Here is an 11,833-nt window from a genome sequence, read left to right as displayed (position 1 = left end):
ATGGACACCACTGAGCCTCTGGTCTATAATGATTTAAACCAGCAAAAATTAATAAAGGTACATAAATACATTTTTTAAAATATTTTTTAAATTGAAATGTTTTTCGGTTTGTATGAAATAAAATGGGGTTTAACTTTTCTGTGCCTGCAGGGCTAGTGAAGATGGAGGAAGGTGCAGTGTTTAAGTTTGTGAAATCTGAATACGTTTTTGTGTGAAATATAACATGTCTGTAGACATACCTGAACCGCATGAAGTGTGATATTTAACTCATCACCAGGGTCAAACATCAAAGATTTAAAATTATCAGCATTTTGATTATACTTCTCCAGATCTTGCTGATTTTCAATCTCCACAGCAGGTCCTGGATAAACCTGTACAACTTGTTCTGATGTATCACCGAACCTAAAAACAAGCCATTAACGGTTAAAGATGCATTATGTAAGAATTAAATCTGTTTTTTACAGGTCTTTTTTCTAGCTTCAAATGTCATATAAAGTATTATTTAAACATTTATTAACATGATAAGCCAATAATCAACTATTTGGGCCATTGGATCGCTTCGATTTTAAGTAGATTAGAACACTGCTGACATTTTTTAGTTTAACGATAAAACAGATAATAAAGACTTAGTCTCGATTGTCTAGTACCTGTTAAAATAATTAACAATCTATGCTAAATTTGTAAAAACTTCAAACACTGATCCATTAATAGTAATTCTATTACTTACAGTTTAAGACAAACAGGTACATTACTGGCCAGAGCAACACATGTAAACTCATTATATGTCTGACCATTTAAAGGAAAGACAGAGTTATGTCCCTTGTCTTTTGATCCATATACAGTGACATCACAACATGGCCGTAAAACAGATTTCAATGTCTGCAAAAAATGAAATAATGTGGTTTGTTTCTTTAACATTTTTACAATTTTATTTTAGATAAATAAACAATACATAAACAATAAATTATACTCAAATATTATTGGTGGGTTACAAAACAGCCCCAGAAAGGAGTCAAGCTATAAGGGGTTGCATTAACAAGAGTTAAACAAATTTGTGTATGATGGTTCTGGAAAGGAGAAAATTTATTAGGGGTTACATGGAGGTTCTGGAAGGGAGACAAGATATTAGGTGGCCCTGTTTGGGAATCAAGATACTAGGGGGTGGCACTGAAGCCCTGAAACTATAGTTGCTGCAGGAGGTCCTGCAAGAGAGACAACCTATTAGGTGGTAGGCTATACAGAAGCCTGTGCAGGAATCAAAGTTACACTGGTTTTTTGTGTGGGAGTCAACATACAAGAACTTAAACTTCCCCAATGGGTAAGCTGATAATAATTTCCAGTTACTTACCCATAAATCATTGGCACAAGTTTTACAGATTCCGCAATCCTGACAACCATATATATTGGTCTGACAATTACACAGGGATGGTGTGTCTCCAACTATTCCTGACCACGGACATGCTCGACCTTTATCACAGCATTGATTACACAATGTACAAATGCTGGTCCTGACTTTACTACTACCTCGATTATCCCAGTCATGTTGACACCCTATTGATGTGTTTACTGAAAAACAATGAAATAAATTGTAAAAATCAGATTGAGTGAAAATAGTCAAAACATCTGGAGTTTAAACTTCATACTTTTAAATAACTATTAGACTTTACTAAATTCAACAAGCACTGATAAAACTTTTTTGGAAATGTTTCCTTCCGATTAGAAAAATGTCTTTTTCAACAAAGATGATCAAATTTTTCAGTGTTTTTAGACATAAAAACTGTATTTAATATGTCTGGAGGTTAAATTTTTTAAAACTATAATTCTTGGGTATGTAAAATGATTGACAGGCAAATTCTCTAGCCAGTCAGTTTAACTGTCTGTCAGTCAAGACTGCCACATTACAAGCCAAATGAGAGCCATGATTCAGTTCATTAAGGGATGATCTATATTTGGTTGTAAAAATCTTAGAGAAAGAAATAGGGTTTATCATCCACTCGACACAGACTAGGTCATTTTGGGACTAGCATATGGTTCAATTTTATTTCATTAATTCGACTGCGTGTATGAGTATTTAGCAGTGGGATGAAACCGGAGGACCCTGAGAAAAACCACAATGTTGGACAGAGACCCTACTCTTTGTCACATGCAAGTGGGGAATCGAATCCACGCCACTTGTCTCAATGACAGACCTTATGATCCAACGCACACATGTTAAAAGCCATTTGGCCACCCAACACCCCCTCCAAAAATTATAATATCGTACCTAAAGTGGGAGGTATATTATCTTTAACGTTCGGTGATATCTGTAAATCATTCATAATACCATCAATATAATCGGAGAAGAGATAGAATATATTAGCTGTGTATTCCTGTACATCTGGTATCGCTGCTTCATTTAATTCTGCTACTGGACAATAACATCTGGATTCTAACTTGATGTTCTCTGTAAAATAATAATAAATACTATTAATACTATTTAATCCTGCTACCGGACAATAACATCTGGATTCTAACTTGATGTTCTCTGTAAAATAATAATAAATACAAGGTAGAATCTTATGGTTACTCAATTACTGGATGTATTATTATGCAACGTTTTGACAAGGATAATTTGCTTGGTAAAGGAGAGAGTATCCTCAATGAAACATTACATGGTAATATACTCACTAATTGTGTATACATAAAATTGTACCTTGTATTATACGCACTAATTGTGTATACATAAAATTTTACCTTGTATTAATATATTTAAATACTGATCAAACAAGTTACACTGAAACAGTTTCTACCTGAAAATTAGGGAGAGGAGTGTTACATCCACTTGACACCTTCCCAGTCATTCATTTTAATAATAAGCAGGGATGAAACTGTACAAACCTGGGATCAAACCCTTGACTTGCATACATAACAGGCCTGATGATAAACACAATACATAACAGGCCTTACCATAAACATAGATCATAGAAAATCTGGGAATTTTGGGATACAAAAATGTTCAAATATGTCAAATTTATTCAGTTCTGAAAACTATCCAACATTTAAATAGGGAACATTTCAATAGACAGTTTAAATATCTTACCCTCGTTGGCTTCAATGATGGTTTGTACAGCACCATTTTGAAAGACAGCTGTTGATTGGTTTAAAATGAGTATACGACTGTAATTACTGGCTCTGTTTATAATATGTATAAATATATTTGATGTGATTGGATAGTTTAATGTATATGTCCTTTCAACTATAAACATATCCTTCATATTCTCTTTAGCAGACACAAACTTGGCCTGAAATATAGTAAATAGTTATTTATAAGTAAATTTATTAGTATGATATAATTGCTCCAGTTGTTCTCTTTTTTAAAGTATATATAGAGAGGATGGGTTTAATGTCCATATGATTCAATTTTATTGCAACTATTTGCTTGCACGTAGGGGGCTTTAACAGTGGAAGGAAACCAGAGGACCCAGAGACAACCCACATGGTCGGACAAGCAACCCTACTCCTGCCACGTACAAGTGTGGTTTTGAAACCACCTCATTGACTCAATGATAGACCTTATGATCTAAAGCACACACATTAGACCATTTGCCCCACCCCACCCTTTTCTTAGTATATAATAGAAAAACATAACTTACAATTTTATTATTATCTGTCATGATATATTGAGGTAGAGTGTATAAAAAATGTTCATCTGTATTTTTGATACGCAAACAAGGAATTTTTATGATTCCTAAATAAGGCAGCATTTCTTCTAACGAATCATTCTGAAACAACATATAAAATATACAAAGAATGAAAGAAATGGAGTGAAATATCTAAAACAGGCTAAATCAAACCACAAAAACATATTTGTACACATAAATAAAAACAAATATCACAGATAATAAATACAATTTAAAAACAATATTTTACAAATCTAGTATGCATATAAATATAACACCATAGAAGATGATTCACTCAGAGAATAGCATATTATCCTAACTAACAAGTATGCAAAAATAATTCAGTTAAATAAAAGGAGAAGCTAAATTGCTTTTTATGTGATAAATTAATCAATATTTCTAAAAAAAAATTGAACATTTCTCTGATAATCTACGACAAAACCAATCTGAATTTCGGTTCTCAAGAAACGCCTATTATAAATTTTGCCTGCGATTTCTTCAGGAAAAAAAAATAATTTAAAAACAAAAATTTCAAGGTTGTTATTCTCAAAAGCTTTTGGTTCAAAATATCTAAGTTATGAAATTGGGATGGTTCATTTATTGCTCAAGACTATTCAAGACCCCAAATAATTAAAAATCTGATTAGTTTGGCCTATAAAGGAAATTCTGTTTATACAATGTGTATCCATTTCTAATGTTTAAACAAATGTTCAGATTCAAATAAATTTTTAAATAGATTTTTTGTTTTTCGTTATCTATAAAAACTAATGGAATCTATTAAATATTTAATATTTTTAACTCAATGAAATCAACCTAAAATATTTAAAAACAACCAAAATAAAGCAAAATATATTGATCTGGAAATTTATAAATGTCCACAGAATGGTCGAAAATTGATATCATTTCAAATGAATAAATGTTAAAATAGCATTCAATACATGTAATATCTTTCACTAGTAAAATCAGCATCTGATTTAGCACAATGATAGCTTTGTTATTAATGATAATAATTTACCTGTGAGGGAATAAGTTTCAACAGTTGTTTTTGTGTCCAAGCCAAGGTTTCCTGCTCAACACAAGTAGCTCGTGAACCAACTTTATCTCCAGGGTTTTTTAATGCATTAAGACAAGTCTCAAACCAAGTTGGATATAACATGGCTTTCTGTTTCCATCCAGGTATATAAACCACACTCCCCTTTAATAAAACAATATTTTTTATTTCAACTTTTTACAAGATTTTATCAATCTGATTAAAACACAGATTCTATTTCGTTTCGTTTTTTATAGTTTAAAATTTTATTTTACTTGTCTTTACTACACTAGGATCTGGAAGTGTTGTTATATAACCTGTGTTCGGGAAGATGTGGGGGATTAGCCAATAAAACCGTCTGTGCACGGAACTGTGAGGAACCCACTAGAAACATCAACGCCGATTGGCTAATCAAATGTCTGATGGCATAGTGTCAAAAGCCACTCGTATGACCTCTGATGCGATCTTCTACTAGAACCGGTCAGATCTTCAGATGACAGTAAGCACAACAGCATTACCTTTTGTGATGGGTCTCTTTTTAGTCTGATAGAATCTGCGCTGGGTGGTTTGGAATAAATAATATAAAAGAGAGAGAAAGGGGGTGGGGGGGTTAACATAAACTCGACACAAATAAATAACAGAAATACTCACCATGTGTTGTAAATGTGTAATGATATCCATATGTAGAGAGGTTTTGATTAGTTGAGATTTTTTTAACGTAGTAAGTACCGAATTACTGGCTGTCTTTAATTGATCTGATACTTTATAGACATCATGATGTACACTGGAATAACTATTCTCATGACTGACTATCATCTGCTTCAATTTCTCTATTTCTTTATCACACTGTAAAATAAACAGCATAATCAAATAATATTCAAACTGTGTTCAGTTTAAAATATTTAAACATAAAAAGTAAAAATGGTAAAATCAAATAGTAAAAATTTTAAACTAAAAAAAAAAGCAGAAATTTTCAATTTCAAAAGCAAAAATGTTAAACTTCAATTCTAAAACCTAAAAATTTTCAATATCACAACTAAAAATAATTTCAATTTTAAAACTTAACCAGTGGCTGCCAGGCAAGATATGCCCACATTCTGCAAGAGATGGATAGAGAACAAGCTAAAAACAAATGCGATTTTTTGTACAATCAAAGTTATGGTATGAAATGGACAAATATTAAAAGGAACCGAGATCTGTGAGATATAAAGATATGTTTTAAGTTTCATCAAAATCGGATAAAAATTGTGACCTCTAGAGGGTCCACAACCCTCGTATTACATAGTTTTACACAATTTGCGTACAAAGAGCGCCCATTTTTGTTGGATAGTTTCATTTCAATTTTTCCAAAATTCGAATTCAACGTACCTTGTTAATCCTAATACCCTCTACAAAATTGCAAATAACTAAAAAAATATTTTCTATACATAGAAATACTCTGTTACAAAAATGTACAGATTGTCGTGTTTTTTCCAATGATATAAAATTCAATTTTACAAAGTAGAAATTATATTACTATAAATAACATTGAAAAGTCAGTTCCACTAAAATCATGACTTTTCTCTGTCATAATGGTAAAATAACGCGAACAAGTATCCCCTAATAATTTTTTTTAAAAATAGAACACTAATATAGTCCCTAACGTTGGCAGCAGTGTTCAAAGTAAATATAAATATAACTTTTAAAAAGAAATATCACCCCAAGTGACGGTCACTTCCTCGCTATCGGCATTTTTACATTGCTGCCTTTCTTTGGATATATGACGGGAATGGTCGTCTTCTTTGCTTTATTGTGTCAAAAATAAAAATATATAGTTGAAATCTTCGACAATGTAATATTCCTCTATGTAGCTTGTATTAAATCCAAAAAGTTTTGATTCAATTTAGTTTTCCAAAGTCTAGAGGCGTTTTTGTGAGTCGATTAGATTAGGTTTTGATTTGCTAGTACGATTTGGTATGATTTTGATTTGATTAGCTATGGTCCACAAATGTGAAATTTGATAATTACGATTTGGTAAGATGGCTGCCATCAGGGACACTGATCAGAAAAAAAATTGTCTCTGCTAACATAACGAGGGGGGCGTGTGTTTCACGTGTAGTCCAAGTTACCTACAGATTACAGTGACACTGCTGGCACCCAGAGGGCCTAAAATTGCTTAGAGCCAGAGGTGATCTACATTCTTGTGGACTATAAAGTTAACATTAAAGGAGCTAAATCGCTAACATTTGTGACCTAGAAATTGACAAAAGTGGGTCGCAATGCATATAATACTGTAATATGAATGTATATAAACTGATTTACATTCAATGGTTTCCGTTTTTACTCCAATTTCAAATCCGTTATGTTCGGCGAAATAAGCCAGCAGTCTCAAGCAGGTGCAAATTTCTAGCGTCACGTCTGGTTATTCCAGTTTACATATGCCGTTTGATTTGGTGCAATGTGTCTAGCCTCGTCCCTCGAGTCTCTTGATACAACTAGGGCTGAAGCGCATTATGGTACACGATTCGTGTACCAATGGTAAAATGTTTATTTTGTCTTAAATATTGGATATCAAAAGCCCATCTTTTCCCGTTAAGATTACAACATGAATGTTGATATAATTTGACAAATAAATCGTGTTTTCAATGTTGAAGATTTTGGATGATATTGAGTTAGAGACTTAGCTACTTTAAACACATCAAATGCGTTTTAAAAAAAAACATTTTTTATGGAGAAAAACAACAATAAGCATTAAAAATTACTTGCGATGTCGAACATTCCGCCATTTTGAAAACGTCAAATCTAATCGCCTAAACATCTCCTGGGACGATTAGGTCGATTTGCCTAATCAGTTGAGTTAAATCGTCTCACAAATGTAACGATTAGCATAATCAACTTGGTTCACAAATGCGTATAATAGCTAATCGGTCTAATCTAATCGGTTCACAAAAACGCCTATTAATTATTAGCCGTAAGTTTTGTGTTATCGTCTGTTTGAAAGCGTACCGTATCCAAGATGGCGGCGACATGCTTGATCTCAGCTCGAGTATCCGTATTCTTCGCATCATAATGTCAAAAAAAATAACAAATAGTTGATTTCTTCGACATTATCATATTCTACGATATGCCTGGCAGTAAATCATAAAAAAATCTGATTCCATTTTACTCTTCATATCATAAAATTATTAGCCGTAAGTGACAACGTGAAAATATTGGAATAATGCCAAAGTCTTTGACATGGTGTTAATTTTCACCTCTGACCTATTACGTAAATATCCTTTGTTGAAACATATGTTTTTTATTCGATAATTGGCGAATATAACATTCCTTGTCATTGGGTGCTTTATTTTTATTACTCAATCACCATTAATTTATGAAATAAAAACAATAGAAATATGTTGATTGATATGGCGCTTTTGTTCGCTAATGCCGTTGCAAAGTATGATGGGTCCGCGAGTTGATTCGCTACCGTGAGTCACTTGGTGAGAGTTGTTTCGCTATTGTCAAAAATGGGTTAAACGATTTTTACAATAGGAATAAAAATTGTGACCTCTAGAGAATTTGCAAGTTAAAAATGCAATTTTTAGAACAATCAGGGGCCATAATCCAGGTAGTTACGTTTGGATATACGCAATTATCAAAAGGAACTAAGATCTTAGTGTGTATCGGTGATATATTCACATGGTTTTTTTTTAAATCGGATACAAATTGTGACCTCTAGAGGGACCACAAGCTAAAAACATGATTTTACGTAGAATCAAGGGCCATAATTCAGAAAGTTATGATCCAATGAGTTATAATCATGTATTTCAAGTTTCATCAAAATCGGATAAAAATTGTGATCTCTAGAGGGTCCACAACCTTCATATTACATACTTTTAAACAATTTGTATACAATTTCTGATATGAGATCTGTAGATATAGTATAGCAGGGAGTGTGATGTGTTTGCTGCTGCTTGAAGAATGCACATCTTAAACACATGATCTTCATTTATACCTAGAAAACCCCCAAACAAACCCACCCTGCGTCTTATACACCGGAAAATACAGTGAATTAATGATTGATTGCGATTAAAGGATTTCCTCAAATTTAGAGTAAAACATTGGGACTGTGAGAGGATGAACCCTATTGATTTTCAAATTTGGTGTGAAGGATTGGGTTTGGAGAAATTGAACATTATTGATTTTCAGTCTATTCTAGGATTGAATTCATATAACCACAATACTATACACAGTTTATTCATGTACTAGTGGATATCAGAAGTTAAAACCTACCTGATCACTAGCCAAGTCAACAGAGAAAACTTTCAGCCTGGAGGCACTTTTGGAAAATTTCGCGAGACCTGATTTTTGCCACAATAATTGACTGTAGTTCTGTTGTTCTGTCTTATCTAAATTATTTACATTTCTGAAATTGAAAACAAGGCAATATTCTATATCAAATACACATAGTAAAAAAACTGATGTAAAATTTGTTACACATGCGGTAAGAGTATCAAGAGAGATAGGGAGAGAAATGGGGTTTAACGTCCACTCAACACAAACTAGGCCACTTGCGCATAGGAGTCTTTATCATGGTAGTAGGAAACCGGAAGACCTAAGAGTATCAAGGTGACTACATCAAGTCATAATAACATACCAGGAGCCCAACAATCTGTTTCCCAGAGAATTACTAGTCTTCTAATATCTCTGTAAAAGATGACTGTCTTTAACACATGCCGTCACAGTACGCAGCGTCAATCATTGGCTTGTTTACATAAGACGTTACTGTTTTGGGGAAGAATGCTGCCTTTTAGTCATTTTAATACCCATTTACACTAAATAGGAAATAATTTTTACCTACAAATACGTCAAACGTCTTTATTTATTTTTCTAATACATAAAAAAAATGTTTTAGAATTCAATTTGTCGGTGGAAAAAAGTTAATATTTGAGACTCATTAAGTCGCATTGATGTCATCCTTATCAGTGATTGTAGCGGCCTAGCGAATATTCACTGCTGATCAGTGTGGGAGCACTGGCTTACTTTCACCAAACAGTACGTGGCAGGTTTGATCCTGGTGTTGGCTGAGATATTTCCAGCCAGGGGTGACATCAATATACTCCTATATGCATGTATAATAAGATCTAATGTTTTATGGGCCCCTAGATGGTTAATGTGAATGGAAAGACTGGTGGACAGGAGGAACAGCAATATATCTCCATTTTGCAAGGTAGACATACAGATCAATGGCACTTACTTTTGAAGTTTAGCAAGGCTGGAGTCTAATGATGATGAATCTATCAGTTTACTGGCAGATAGTGCCTGATTAATCTGACTTAATTTCTTATTATCTCCCTTTCCTAGACCAACAGCTATAAAATGACACCCATCTTCAATACTTGTGTCAGAAATGATATTCTCCTAGAACAGAAGAATTTAATTTTTAACAGAAGAGCATAACGACAAAATACATTATTTAAAGTATTGTTCAATTTCAAAGTCTCTTCATGGATACAGAGACATATAATTTTATTAAAACTGCTGAAAAATATAAAATACAAATACTAGAATTAATCAAAATTGTTTCTCTGTATATGTGGAAAAAGATTTAAGATTAAACATGTCAAAAAACATGTGATAGTTGAAAGGTTGACACATGTAATATTGTGATATTTGAAAGGATGACACATGTATTTTGTGATATTTGAAAGGTTGATACATGTAATATTGACATCATAAAGACAGTAAAGTGAAGACATTAATTGTCCATGTTTCCCTTCAATATGGCAAGTTATTTCTCTATCTATATCTGTATGATACATGATTTTTGTGCTACTCTCAATTTACCTTGCACTATCCATCCGGAGAGAGAGAGAGAGAGAGAGACAGAGAGAGACAGACAGACAGACAGACAGACAGAGAGAGAAATGGGGTTTAACGTCCACTGACACAAACTAGGTCATTTTGAGACTAACGTATGGTTTAATTTTATTTCAATAATTCGCTTGCGCGTAGGGGTCTTTAGCAGTGGGAGGAAACCGGAGGACCCGGAGAAAACCCACGAAGTTGGACAGGCGACCCTACTCCTTGTCACGTACAACCGGGGAATCGAAACCACGCCAGTTGACTCAATGACAGACTTTATGATACAGCGCGCACACGCTAACCATTCAGCCATCCAACCCCCCCTCTCCATCCGGTGTATAATTACAGCTGGGTATAGACTTTAATACACAATAAAGTGCCTTGATCCAACCAGTATTCTGTGACTCATTGAGTAAGACTTTGGCTCGCTAACCAGGAGGTCCTGTGTTCAATACCAGGATTTGCCGAGAAAGTCCATCAGGATTTTCTGCCAGGGCTCCCCCTGGTGCAGGACGGAGGATCTGGTAAGGGTCAACGTATAGTCATTCTGTTGGGACAAAAAAACGATGTCCTGTGTACACATTGGCATGCATGGAAAATATCCCATGGCAGTTGGAATTCAGTATAAGAGTAGGTCTTAGCACTGCTGTCTGGGCAACATTTCCCTCAAAGCACACTGTATGGCAAAAGCCGGTCTTCATTAGCCCAGTTGGAGCAGAACAGTAGGACGTTAAACCCTATTTCATTTCATTTCCCCATCCAGAGCATTCACTTTAAAACTCTGTCAATGGGTCATTTTTAAATATAATTTGTTTACATCTGTAAGCAAGATAATTTTTTCAGAGCATTATCCCAATATATATATATATATATATATATATATATATCTTTAAGTAGTTAGTGTGTATTAAGTTTAAATTCTATGAACTTACAATTTTACTGTATGTAAAATGATTGACAGGCAAGTTCTCAAGACAGACGGGAGCCATGGTGGCTAAGTGGGTAAGACGCTGGCTTGCTAGACTGGAGGTCGCGCATTTGATCCATGCATTGGCCGAGAAAGTTCATTGGGATTTTCTGGTGTGGTTTCCCATTGTCAGTGGTGCAGGACAGATGGCCTGACAAGGACAGCTATCTAGTCATTTAGATGGGACAAAAACCAGAGGACCTGTGTATACATTGGTGTGCACGTAAAAGATCTCTTGGCGTATGGAATTCGATATAAGAGTAGGTCTTAGCACTGCTGTCTTGGCAACATTTCTCTCAAACCATCTTCATTAGCTCAGTTGGAGCAGAACAGTAGGATGTTAAATCCCAT

At 34.1% G+C, this 11,833-nt stretch overlaps 2 long non-coding RNA genes across 2 annotated transcripts; both read right to left on the bottom strand.

Annotated features, from left to right (window-relative positions):
- Positions 1–249: 249 nt before the first annotated feature.
- On the bottom strand, positions 250–1,529 carry LOC130014043 (uncharacterized). The gene is made up of 3 exons (XR_008789006.1): positions 1,349–1,529; positions 728–879; positions 250–402 (listed from the first exon to the last, which is right to left on the bottom strand). It is a non-coding gene; the product is annotated as an uncharacterized LOC130014043 (long non-coding RNA).
- A 1,594-nt stretch (positions 1,530–3,123) lies between these two features.
- LOC130014042 (uncharacterized) lies at positions 3,124–4,800 on the bottom strand. Its single transcript, XR_008789005.1, has 3 exons — positions 4,675–4,800; positions 3,633–3,761; positions 3,124–3,281 (listed from the first exon to the last, which is right to left on the bottom strand). It is a non-coding gene; the product is annotated as an uncharacterized LOC130014042 (long non-coding RNA).
- Between the last annotated feature and the right edge of the window lie 7,033 nt (positions 4,801–11,833).

Source organism: Patella vulgata, chromosome 8 (genome assembly GCF_932274485.2).
Source record: "Patella vulgata chromosome 8, xgPatVulg1.2, whole genome shotgun sequence".
NCBI classification, from domain to species: Eukaryota; Metazoa; Mollusca; class Gastropoda; family Patellidae; genus Patella; species Patella vulgata.
Note: the sequence above shows the minus strand (reverse complement) of the source record. Positions and strands in the feature narration are given on the sequence as shown.